The 13,568-nt window shown below is 39.8% G+C and overlaps 1 pseudogene; it reads left to right on the top strand.

The window, feature by feature from the left end:
- LOC109829164 lies at nt 9,852-11,999 on the top strand (annotated as a pseudogene).

The raw sequence follows: 13,568 nt of genomic DNA, 5'->3' as shown, positions 1-13,568 counted from the left end.
TCTAATGGATACAGCACCATATGGACACTGTGGAACTGCATCGATCTTCACCACCTGTGATATCTCTTCTGTCGGGTCGCTTTCCACCTGATGAGAATTAGAAAGCTTTAAGATAGAAACCTCATCGAACGCGACGTCCCTATTCAGTATAATCTTCCTATCAACTGGATCTCCTAGCTTGTATCCCTTGACATCACGGTTAAATCCTATAAATATAACCTTCCTAGCTCGAGGTTCTAATTTATCTGTTCTCACATGATAAAATGCAGGGCACCCGAATACCTTGAGCTGGTCATAGTCATGTGCTGGCTCTCACGACCATATTTCCATAAGGGTTTTCCCCTTAATCGCAGATGAAGGCAGCCTATTAATGAAGTGGATCGCATATGTAAGTGTCTCAGCCCAAAAGATCTTCTCCAAACCACTCTGCGACAATAAGCATCCGCCATCTTCAAGAACATCCCGAACGAAGTGATAACGAACGTCAATGTGCTTCGTCCTCGCATGAAAAACCTGATTCTTCGCCAAATAGATAGCACTCATGCTATCACAATGAATAGTGACGGACCTCTGCGATATACCAAGTTCCTCCAAAAGTCCTCGAAGCCAAATAGCCTCCTTCACAGCCTCCGTAACTGTCATATACTCTGCCTCCGTCGTAGACAAAGCCACCGTCGACTGTAAGGTGCATCTCCAACACACCGGCGCACGGGTCAAAGTGAACACATACCCCGTCGTAGACCGGCGCTTATCCAAATCCCCGGCATAATCCGAATCAACATAGCCAATGCATAGCTGTCCACCTGTAGTGTCCCGCTCATAAACTAAACCAACATTGAGCGTACCTCGAATGTACCTCAAAATCCATTTCACGGCGTCCCAATGACCCACTCCTGGATCGTGCATGTATCTCGATACCATGCTCACCGCCTGTGACAAATCTGGTCTCGTACCCATTGCGTACATCAAGCTCCCAACCGCGCTCGCATATGGAGTCTTCGACATCAACTCACGGTCTTCAACTGACTTCGGTGAAAGGCCAGCTGAAAGCTTCAAATGGGCTCCCAAAGGTACACCAACTGGCTTCGTATCCATGCTAATATGGAATTGCTGTAGAACCTTCTTCAAATAAGCCACCTGTGTCAAACAAATTCTACCCTTCTTCTTGTCTCTGCCGATCTCCATCCCTAAAATGCGCTTCGCCTCGCCCAAGTCCTTCATCTCAAACTCATTTGAAAGCTGAACTTTCAACTCATCTATAGCATATCTGGAAATAGAGGCAACCAACATGTCATCGACATAAAGTAACAAATAGATATATGCACCTCCTTTTAACTTGTGAAAATATACGTAAGGATCAAACTAGCTCCGAGTGTACGAATGATCAATCATAAAACCATCGAATCACTTATACCACTGTCGAGGAGACTGCTTCAAATCGTATAGTGATTTCTTCAATCTGCAAACTAATTTTTCCTTCCCCGTAGCTCAGAATCTTAATGGCTGAGTCATATATATTTTTTTATCAAGATCACCATGAAGAAATACCGTCTTCACATCCAACTGATCTAACTCCAATCCATACTATGCCACCAAAGCTAGCAAAATCCGAATCGAAGAGTGCTTCACCACCGGAGAGAAAACCTCATTATAGTCAATACCTTCCTCCTATGCATAGCCCTTCGCAACCAACCTAGCTTTGTACCTCAATGGAGTACCCTCAATGTCCTCCTTCTTCGTGTATACCCACTTGTAACCAATTATCTTTCGTCCATTTGGAAGCTCAACAAGCTCTCATGTATCATTCCTGTGAAGAGAGTTCATCTCCTCCTGCATAGCCACCTACCACGAATCAGCCTTCGAACTCTGCTCGGTCTTTCTGAATGTAGTAGGCATCATCTCATCGATACTTTCCACCGGAAGTGCATACGCAACTGTGTCGTCATATCATGTTGGCATTCATATGTCTCTCCTCTGTCTCCGAACCGCAATAGAATCTTGAACCTGAGCCGTCGGTCCCTGATCCTGCCCAACGATAACCGTATCCTCCTCGTCGTCACCATGCTTACCTGACGTCACCTCAGTCGGCACTCTAATGGATACAGCACCATATGGACACTGTGGAACTGCATCGATCTTCACCACCTGTGATATCTCTTCTGTCGGGTCGCTTTCCACCTGATGAGAATTAGAAAGCTTTAAGATAGAAACCTCATCGAACGCGACGTCCCTATTCAGTATAATCTTCCTATCAACTGGATCTCCTAGCTTGTATCCCTTGACATCACGGTTAAATCCTATAAATATAACCTTCCTAGCTCGAGGTTCTAATTTATCTGTTCTCACATGATAAAATGCAGGGCACCCGAATACCTTGAGTCGAGGTTCTAATTTATCTGTTCTCACATGATAAAATGCAGGGCACCCGAATACCTTGAGCTGGTCATAGTCGTGTGCCTAATTTATCTGTTCTCACATGATAAAATGCAGGGCACCCGAATACCTTGAGCTGGTCATAGTCGTGTGTTGGCTCTCCCGACCACTTCTCCATAGGGATTTTTCCCTCAATCGCAGATGAAGACAGCCTATTAATGAGGTAGCTCGCATATGTAAGTGCCTCAGTCCAAAATATCTTCTCCAAACCACTTTGCGACAATAAGCATCGGACCTTCTCTAGTAAAGACCGATTCAGCCTCTCTGCCACCCCATTCTGCTACGGTGTATGACTAACTGTGAAGTACCTCTCTATGCCCTCGTCTCGACATAACTGCAGAAAGGGGTTTGAAGTATATTCACCATCGTTGTCGGATCACAACGTCTTGATCTTTCTCCCAGTCTGTAGTTCCAACCTCTTCTTCCACTCTACGAATATATCTAGGACTTCACTCTTCTTTGTCATGGTGTACACTCAACATCGTCTAGAATAGTAATCAATGAACGTGATGAACCAATGTCGACCATCAAGTGATACAGTCTTGGTGGACCCCAAATGTCTGTCTGCACGTAGTCCAGGATGCCCCTCATCTTATGAATAGCAGTCCCGAACTTTACCTTCGTCTTTTTGCTAAGAACACAGTACTCACAAAAATCCACTTTTTCACTCTTGGCTCCTTTCAATAGTCCCTGTTTGCACAGCGCCTGCAGTGACTTCTCACCTGTGTACCCCAACCTATAATACCAAAGTCTGCTCATGTCCGCCTCTGAAATAGCTGAAGTAACCTGGCCAATCTCGGTGCTTCCCTTTAGATAGTACAAGTTCATACTGCAGACTCCCTTTATCACCACTAAAGATCCCTTAGTAACCTTTACTACAGCGTCCTCAAATGTCACCTTGAATCCCTTCGCCTCCAAAGCTCCAACTGAGATAAGATTTTTCTTCAACTGAGGATCAAATCTCACCTCTTTTAATTCACGGACTATTTCATCATGCATCCGAATCCGCACAGTACATATCCCACAAATGCCATAGGATTAATCATTTCCCATGATAACAACACCCCTATCGAGTCTCTCGAACAATGCAAACTAATCTCGCCTAAGGGTCACAAGATAAGTAGCACCGGAATCGAGCATCTAATCTGATGCATCTGCATGGTTCACCTCTGGAGTAATCAATAGAGAAAAGCTCGAATCATCGGAATCATCGCCTTTCACAATATTCACCTCATTCGTCTTCGGGCCCTTTTTCTTGCAATTCTCCTTCTCTTTGATCTTTGGATAATCTCTTTTCTAATGTCTCTGCTACTTGCAGAATGCATATTGGTTCTTTCCTAGCTGGTGACGACCTCTTAACTTTGATCTTCTTCTATTACCACCTTTCGGATATGGACTTCTACCTCTCATCGATAATGCCTCACCTGAAGTACTAACATGGGAAGTCTCATTATCCTTCATCCTCAAATCATAATTCGTCAATGTATTAGTAACTTCACTATAGCTGATAGAAGATCTTCTGTTCAACAAAGTGAGCACAAAGGTGTCATAATACTCATATGGTAAGGAGCCTAATAAGATAATAGCCTTGTACTCATCCGAAATCTTCTCATCAACATTCGTCAATTCCGACAACAACTTCGTATAGTTATTCACATGAGCCGCAAGCGAGGTACCTCTGGACATTTGGAATCTGAATAACCTACACAGCAAATGCAACATGTTCTCAACACTCTTCGTAAGGTACTTATTGTTGAGAATTTCCCACATCTTCATCGCAGACGTCACCCCAGTCACATTATACTTCAGCTCCTGTTCCAAATAGGATCTAATCACCCCACAAGCATTCCTATTCATCTTTTCTCATATCGTCTCTTCATATTTTGGTAATCTCTCATGGATCATAATGGTATCCTCCAAGTTCTGAGCATTGAGCGTATTTTGTACATCACTCATCTACAAACCAAAATTAATTTTACCGTCATACTTCACCACACTAATTTTAGTGTTCTGAAAACTAACTTGAACTGTACTCGTCATCAACTTGCTGCTTTCACCTTCTTCTCCCATTGCAAATTAACTCCAAGTTGTAAAGAAAGAATCAAACTTTGATAGAAATTAAGAATTACCCAACTGAACCTTAGATCGGATTCCAAATAGATCTCATGTCCACACGAGGAAAGTGAAATCTCCAACGGCAACTCCTAATGCTATCTCCACTGAAACCTAGAACTCTAAGAACCAATCTTCACACAAGAATCTTCCTCTACCTAATTCCAAAACCCTAGATCTGAAATCTGGGCTCTGATACCACTTGTAGTGCTCTGATACTAATTGTTACACACAACGAAAATTTTGGCAGCACTTCGACAGCACAACAAGAGAGTCATGTCACAATAGGAATTACTATTTCACAAAGGAAACAAGAACCAAAAAGTAAAATATCTCAACAAAGTGGGATATCAGCTCTTCCTCTCATCAGTTCTAGAACTGACCTGTCGAGGGAACCTAAATAAGCTATTACAAATCACACAACCAGCGAGACAATCAATTTTACGTGGTTCAGTAATTTACCTACGTCCACGGGGATAGGATGGAGAGATTCCACTAAATTAATGAGAGTACAATGGGTTACAATCTCACAAAACTCACAAACTAACCTTCAACCAAAGCTCTCAACTTGCTCACAATATCTCCCTCTCACAATGCTCAAAGTCTCTCTAATCTCTTATTATAACTCTCCTCTTTTTTATTATTGATTCTAATCTCCATATATATAGAAAACCTAAAACCAAAACAGACTAGGAATCCTAAAACAAAAAACAAAACAAATTAGGAATCCTAATAACCTGTTACCAAAACAGATTAGAAATCCTAATAACCTCATGTTACCAAAATAGATTAGGAATCCTAATAACCTCATGTTACCAAAATAGATTAGGAATACTGCTATCCAACATTGCTCCAGTCTCGATTTCTCATCAATTTATCTGTTTCTTTTCTTCCTGTTCTTCTTCTTCTTCGACGCCAGCGACTCGGAATTCTCTCCCAATTCGTTCCCCCCCCGGTAATGGCGAGTGAGGACTCATTGGCTAGTTCTTCATCTCGCTTCTCTTTCTTGTTGATAAAGGTCGCATTTTGAGAGATCAAACTCATTCTATCGTGTCAGGTGCTGGAATTGGTATATGAGCTGAAGATAGCTGAAGATGATGACACAAGCAATGGAAGAAGAAGCTTTGAAGAGATGGACTGATATGCAAGACTGATACATGGATGGAAGGGGCTATTATGCAAAGTATTCAAACTATGAAGGGCTGTAATAGATGTGTAGTTAATACGGTTACAAACAGATTAGTGTTTTCTATTTTTTCTGTTGCTCTGTTGGTGCACGTGCACAGACTTGCACGATTTAGGGCGTGAGCTGAGTTGTATAAATAGGAGATTGAAGTCAGTGAACAAATCATGATATGAATGAAATTAGAATTGTTCTTCTTCTCAAATTTAATCTCAGTTCTCTCTCCCTCAGTGCTCAATTTCTTTCTCAATTCTCTCCCAACTTTCCCTCTTGCAAAATCTGTTTCAATCTTGTTTCAGGCTCATCATGGCCAAAATCATCCCCAAAGGAACCGATCGAGGATTCAGGTCCTCACAATTGGTATCAAAGCATTCTCCTCAGTGATCTTCTCAGCTGCAATTGCTTGCAAAAATGGATGAGGTATCTTCTAAGTTGTAATTTTTGGTTCAAGAAATCCAAAACTCCAGGAACTCCAGGAGCTCCAAGAATCCTCTCAGACAGAAGGGTGCAGATCAAGATTCTCCACCAAATCGAATCCTCTTCGTCGCCATTCACAGAATGCTCTATCCTATAACGGAGGAAGTGTTGCATCAAGTGTTTTCTCCGTATGAGTTTGTAGAGAAGATCGTCATCCTTCAGAAGAGAGTTGGCTTTCAAGCTCTTGTACAATTTCAATCACAACAAAAGGCCGTGGAAGCAATGAATTCTTTACAAGGGCGCAACATTTATGATGGTTGCTATCAATTAGCCATACAAATTTTCAACCTCGATGATCTCGGCAAGGAGCAGGTTCCTCAATCTTTCCTAGTCTCTTCAACTCAGATTTCTTCTTCCAAGAAAACCCAACAAATGTGTTCGATGAAAGAGTCGTTGAGATCCATCAAGAACCTACAGGGAATTTTCAAGCGTTCGAATAGGTTATCATCCCTTCCTTTGTCCCAGATTTCAAATGGGTTGAATAAAGAGAATGTGGATATTGAAAATTTTGGTGTGGAATTGGTCAAAGGGAAGCCATTGCATCAAATTTCGCGTCCAATTACTAGAAGCTTTCGTGCCCAACTCCTTGCGAATGATCAAGCTGATGATGTCCAGAACAAGAAGCTAGTGGTTCTTGATGTTGATTTCAGTGAAGAATTTCAGCCAGCTCACAATCTTGAAGTGGCTGACAGTTCTTGGGAAAATAGAGATGCTTCTGGTCCTTGGCATGGAAAACATGTCATTTTTAGCAAAGTTCCATTGCTAGATTTGTAAAACCCCATAAATTTGAATATTTTATGATAAATAATGATAAATATGTTATATAGTAAAAAATAATATATTTGATGTTTGAATATGATAAGAATTGATTTGAGATCAATTCAATGTATATTTATGAAAATATGAGTGCAAATGCACAAAACATGCACAAAGGCCAAAAGAGTGAAAATATGGAAATAATGATTAGTTATGAGTTTTTATGTTTTTCACACCGATACAGTTAGAATTTGGAAAAGTGTAAAAGACCAAAGTTGTGGGTATCTTCAACAGCTTTCCAACAAGTCTTAGATTACCTCATTCCGAGATCGTATGAGAAAGTTATAACTAAAATACCGAAGGGGTATTTTCCTAGTCAGACTAGGTTTCCTGGTTCGGGTCTAGCAGGTTTGTTTCGGGTTTGCCTTTATAAATACCTGTATTTTTTATGAAAATTCCTTTCTTTTATCATATCTAAGAACCCTAACAGCCACCAAACCCTCATAAACCCTATTTTGAATTCTTGGAGAAGATTGGAGGCTTTCAAGTTGGGTTTTTGTTGATTTTTAGCTTTTGGTGTGGAGATCTCCTTCGACGTTGCTTCTAACAAGTTTTCCTATAACCCCAGGCGAGTATCATCTCTACTAATCCCCCTCCTAGTTTTTAAAATATTTTTGAAGAGTTTTTAATGAGTTTTATAGAGCCTAATCAATTAATTTGTGTATAAAAATTGGATCTTTTGTATATATGTATAAAGACTAGGTCTTTTCATGTTAAAGAGATTAAGCACGAATTTACAAAAGTATTTTAAGATCTAAAAATAATTTAAAACATTGTTTATCTGAATTTAGAAGTCTTATTCTTCGTTTTAAAGTTTCGTGCATGATTGAAGGTTTACATATGATTTCTTGTGCAAATAATCATGCTTGGTATGTTCTGCTGAAAATCTGCTGCACATATATACTATTGAACTAGAAATTTAAAATAACAAATGAAATCCAAATTGAACCAAACTAATGCCAATTGAAAGATATGTGAATTTAGTTTTCAAAACAGAAAACCATACCTAAAGATAGTTTTCCTAGAGAAAGATATGCTCAATTTACTGATGATATGTTATGCAAAAAATCTGCTGCACAAATAAAATGTTTGACTGGAAATTAGAAATATCATATGAACTCCAAACTGAACCAAATCAGTGTCAAATGATAGCTATGTGAGTCTAATTTCCAAAACGAAAAACTATTCTTAAAAAGATTTTTATCCAGAGAAAGATATTCTCAATTTACTAATAATATATTCTGCAAAAAACTACAGATGTGCTGATTTAAAATAAATTGATATATTACGTAAAGGTTTCTTGAGTTTCGCTCTTGTTTGTTATTTTTGAGAGAGTTTCTCGATCTTGTACTGTTATATTATAATGATTAAGAGTTGTTTAATACCTAGAATGATGGTGAACTTCAGATGTGGACACGCACACCAAGATTTGTGCATGTATGCTATATTATGTTAGATTGACACACTTTTGACACGAGTTAAATTGATAAACACATATGAATAATGATGTTCTATACGTATCCGAAAATAGAAAGATGAAACATATTTGCCGTAGAATGATTGAGTAAGAGCATTACAATAGTATCGTTATTACACGTATCCGGAAATAGGAAGATAAAACTTATTTGCCGCAGAACGATTGAGTAAGAGTATTACAATAGTATCGTTATTACATGTATCTGGAATAGGAAAATAATAAACCCTATTACCATAGAACGATTGAGTAAGAGTATTACAACAGTATCGTTATTATATGTATCCGGAATAGAAAAATAATAAACCCTATTGCCGCATAGCGATTGAGTAACGAGCATTACAAAAGTATCACTATAGTATAAGATGATGCACACATAGATAATTGATCAGTTGTAAGTTTTACTTCTCAGATAGATTGCCCGCGAGTAGGGTATTTTCTTTGAGAATTTAATACACCCGTTATGGACGGCAGATATATTTGTTTTAGCTTAGTTGGTATCCTCTTATATTAGAGCAGGTCACTCGGACGTAATTCGAGATGAGATGATTATTTTTTATGTTAGAGATTAGAGTATTTATCATTGATTATTTGTTTCATTGAGGGTTATATGAATGATTTGATATATGTATGTACTGACTCTATTTTCTTATATACTCCTACCCCTTCCCCTGGGGAGAGGTAGTGATGATCTCGCTAGCGCTTTGACGCTCGTTGTTTCCCCTCCTTTTAGACAGCGAGCTTAGCGCACGGAGAGTCGCAAGTTGATGGGACTACTTAGTTGTCCATTTAGTTACTTATCATATTTTTGTAGTTATTGTAGAACTCCACATGTAGTTGATTATTTTCAGAATCTAGATTGGTATTTTGTTTCATAGAGTTGAGAGCTATTATGAGACTTTGTTTATGTGACTCATTGTATTTGAGATTCAGTTCAGACTCAGAGATATGTATATTTCATCCCAGTTGGGCTCATTATTGATTTTTCATATGCTTCTTCTGTGTACATTCGGTGTTGTTCTATTTCTATTTCTATTTTTGCATGTCCGTACCTTCACCTATTTATTGTTTCCACTAGAGAGATAGTGATTATGATGGTGAAACATGTCGTAGCATGGTATTTGGTGCTTGGCAGGTTTGACAATCCGGGTTTTACCTGGGACTGCAGCCTTGTGTGAACCCTGGGGCATCACAAGATTATCGTGCAGATCTTGATGAACGACATGGATCAGCGTAGAAAGAGATTAATATGTCAACAGAGACCGAGAGAAGAGTTGAGAATTTTCTGGCAAAATCCATAGGAACATCAGGAATTATTGGTTCCAGTAGCACTTCCAACCCTGCCTCCAATCAAGAAAGTAAACAGTCTTTGCCTAACATGGTTACAACAGATGGTGAATCAAGAGCACAATTGGGGGTTCCGAAGGAAAAGTTCAGTCTTGAGCTTAGAGACATGCAGATCTCCAAGAAGTTCACTCCAAGCGCAAGAGCGATGCAGTCATTTAGGGAAAAGTTACCAGTATATAAGGTTAAAGAGGAGTTTCTAAAAGCTATGGCAGACAATCAGGTATTGGTCGAGGTTTCGAGAAGAGGAGTATCTCCTTCCATTTACCTTTCACCCCGGAGAAGGCGGAAAAAACCAAAGCTCAAGAAACCACCATGGCTGATCTCAAGCAAGAAGATTAAAAAAGAGAATGAAAAGAATATGAAGGAGGAAATATCAAGGGTTCCTGCTATGGATCCATCTGTGAGTAGAAAAAGAGCACAACCAGTTTTTCGTGATAAAGAAGGTAGGTGCATTAATACAGAACAGCTTGCGAGAGCACAAGAAGAAGAGAAACCAAAGGAAAAGAAGATGAAAATGGGGAAACAATGGGTCTCCAGTAAGGTTAAGAAAAGATCAATGGGTCTTCAAGAGAGGAATGAGCTTGAAGAAGGTTTAGAGTTATCTTTCACTGATAAAAGGCGCCTTGCAAAAGTTCGCTTACTTCAAGATCCAACTTCGGTACCTCTAATATTCGAGCTTGGGCCAGATGCATTGCTAGAGCCTATGAAGGTGGAGGAATTTGTAGATTCCTTGGGCACAAAGAAAATTGCAATTAAGGCTCTACTACTCGATCAGGGTTATATTCCAGGCATTGGAAACTGGGTTGCAGATGAAGTGCTTTATCAGGCCAGAATTCATTCCCTGCAAGTTGCTGCAGTTTTGTCGAAGGAAAGCTGTGAAACTCTACATCGATGCATAGATGTCAAGTTGGTTTCCGAGCTTTGCCACAGGGAAGGAGCTCTGGTTTGCATAGATAGTTGCATCGGTCCAGAGGAATTTGTTTCAAAAGTTCACCAATATCATCATAGTTTTGGTGGAGTTCTTGATCCTGTGTCTGTAATCTCTAAAACTAAACATGTTGTTACAAGGATGGGTGTTGTGACTCCACTTGGCCATGATCCTAATATCTTCTACAATAATCTTCTCGAGGGTGCCAGTGGCATAAGTGAAATAGAAACCTTTGACTGTGCTGCCTATCCCACAAGAATTGCAAGGGAGATCAAATCCTTCTCAACAGATGGATGGGTAGCTCCTAAACTATCCAAGCGGATGGATAAGTTCATGTTTAGTTTGCTTACTGCTGGCAAGAAAGCATTGGAAAATGGTGGAATGTCAGAAGATATTACGAGTTAGATGGACAAGACGAAATGTGGAGTTCTTATTGGTTCTGCTATGGGCGGGATGCAGGTGTTCAATGATGCGATTGAAGCTTTGAGGGTCTCATATAGGAAAATGAATCCATTTTGCGTTCTATTTGCAACCACAAATATGGGTTCTGCAATGCTAGCAATGGATCTGGGTTGGATGGGACCAAATTATTCAATTCCAACTGCTTGTGCCGAGCAACAAATGACTGGTTTTGGTGGTGTGATCAGTTTTGAGCTAGCTAGAGGCTGGTTGGAGACTGTAAGGTTTCCTACATTAGACCTTGGGACAAGGTCCAAATTAAGGGGAGGGAATTGTCAGGTGCTGGAATTGGTATATGAGCTAAAGATAGCTGAAGATGATGACACAAGCAATGAAAGAAGAAGCTTTGAAGAGATGGACTGATATGCAAGACTGATACATGGATGGAAGGGGCTATTATGCAAATTACTCAAACTATGAAGGGCTGTAATAAATATGTAGTTAATACTGTTACAAACAGATTAGTGTTTTTTGTTTTTTCTGTTGCTCTGTTGGTGCACGTGCACAGACTTGCACGATTGAGGGCGTGAGCTGAGTTGTATAAATAGGAGATTGAAGTCAGTGAACAAATCATGATATGAATGAAATTAGAATTGTTCTTCTTCTCAAATTTAATCTCAGTTCTCTCTCTCAGTTCTCAATTTCTTTCTCAATTCTCTCCCAACTTTCCCTCTTGCAAAATCTGTTTCAATCTTGTTTCAAGCTCATCATGGCCAGAATCATCCCCAAAGGAACCGATCGAGGATTCAGGTCCTCACATATCGATACGAAATCTGCACGAAAGAATCAAGAGAATAACCAACTCGTCATTCAAATAAAGAAAAAATCGATCTTCCGGTGAGGGACAAAGAGAAGAATCAATTGCTTGCTATTAAATCGAATGACAAATCAATTCTAGGGATAGAAAACTTACACTGTCGTCGCTGATTCTCTTGGTCGGCGGTGATTCGGGACTCGATGAAGCGCAGGAGCTGAGAACGAGAGGTACGGGGTTTAGGCTTGGTTGTGGGCTGGAGTTGTTTTGCGAAGTACTGGACTTGGGCTTGGTTAACACTTAATGGCAAGTTTACAGACTTGTCAAACGATCCAGCAAAACCTAAACTACGAAATAAAGAAAATTGTGGAGTAAAAAAGAAGAAATAATGGGCTCTAGAAACTAAAACTAGAAGGACTTCATAATAAATGGGTAAAAGGGGGCTTTCCTCTCTGTCGCGGTGCTTTCCTCTCTGCTCCCGAATGAGTTCTGTCCAAATAAATTGCGATGCAAGGAAGCCCGCTGATACATTCTTCGCCCCCACAAGGATCCATCCACGCGGCGATAAAAAAAAAGGATTCATCCACGAGGCTTTCTGATAGATATTTTCTTGATTTGTTGATCTATAACCTAAAGCTAAGAACTATTTTTCAGAATAAATAAATAAATAAATAATCAAACATCCCCCTGAAGGTTAAGGTTCTTTTTTAGATTATCTCTAAAAATAAGCTCAACACCAGAGCTAATATGATCTCTAAGGGCTGGATTGGAGATCCTCGCTGCCCCCACTTTATGCAGAAAGTAGAAACACAGGACCACATGTTTATTACTTGTTCATTTGATCGTTCTGTTTGGTCCTCCCTCCTCCCTGTTGGTCAATATATGCTGCCACCAAAAGCACATGGCAGCCCTTTTTTGACAAAACGAAAAAGGCACCGAAAGTTTTCTTTCTTTCGGTGATTGAATGACAGGAGAGGAGAAAAATATGCAGACAGGCCCCACCGCGGGTCCTATCACGGGTCCCATCACTAATAAAATATTAGTGCATAGTGTTTTTCCAAACACTATAAATAAACCTCAAACTCTTAAGAAAAATCTCATCCCAGAAACAACTCCTCTTATAGAAGAATAAGAGAGAGAAAAGAAAGGCTTAGAGAAAAAAGTCTTAGTGAGAAAATTGAGAGAAATTTTCTGAGTGAAACTGGGAGTGTGAGAAATTTGTGGGAGTGTTTGTAAAATTTCTTCCAAATAGTGAAAGATCTGCAGCAGCCCGTGGACGTAGGCAATTTTGTGCCGAACCACGTAAATCTTGTGTGTCCCCCAATTTTACACATTTTATTTTTCCCTCTTAAATCTGACACTAGGGAAATCTGGGTAATTTCCCAACAACTGGTATCAGAGCTCTGGTTGTGATGTCTGTCAAATTTCTGCAAGGTTACTATTCACGTGAATAGTAAATTTCATGAATAGTGGAATTTTGCCAGGGGTACTGACTTGTCGGCAGAGGTGTCTTAATACATTGTGGTTCGCAGAAATTATCAGAAACGATCCAGAGGAAGTCAGATTCGAGTGTGAGCGATGGCTG

This window comes from Asparagus officinalis, chromosome 1 (assembly GCF_001876935.1).
Source record: "Asparagus officinalis chromosome 1, Aspof.V1, whole genome shotgun sequence".
Lineage (NCBI taxonomy): Eukaryota > Viridiplantae > Streptophyta > Magnoliopsida > Asparagales > Asparagaceae > Asparagus > Asparagus officinalis.
Note: the sequence above shows the minus strand (reverse complement) of the source record. Positions and strands in the feature narration are given on the sequence as shown.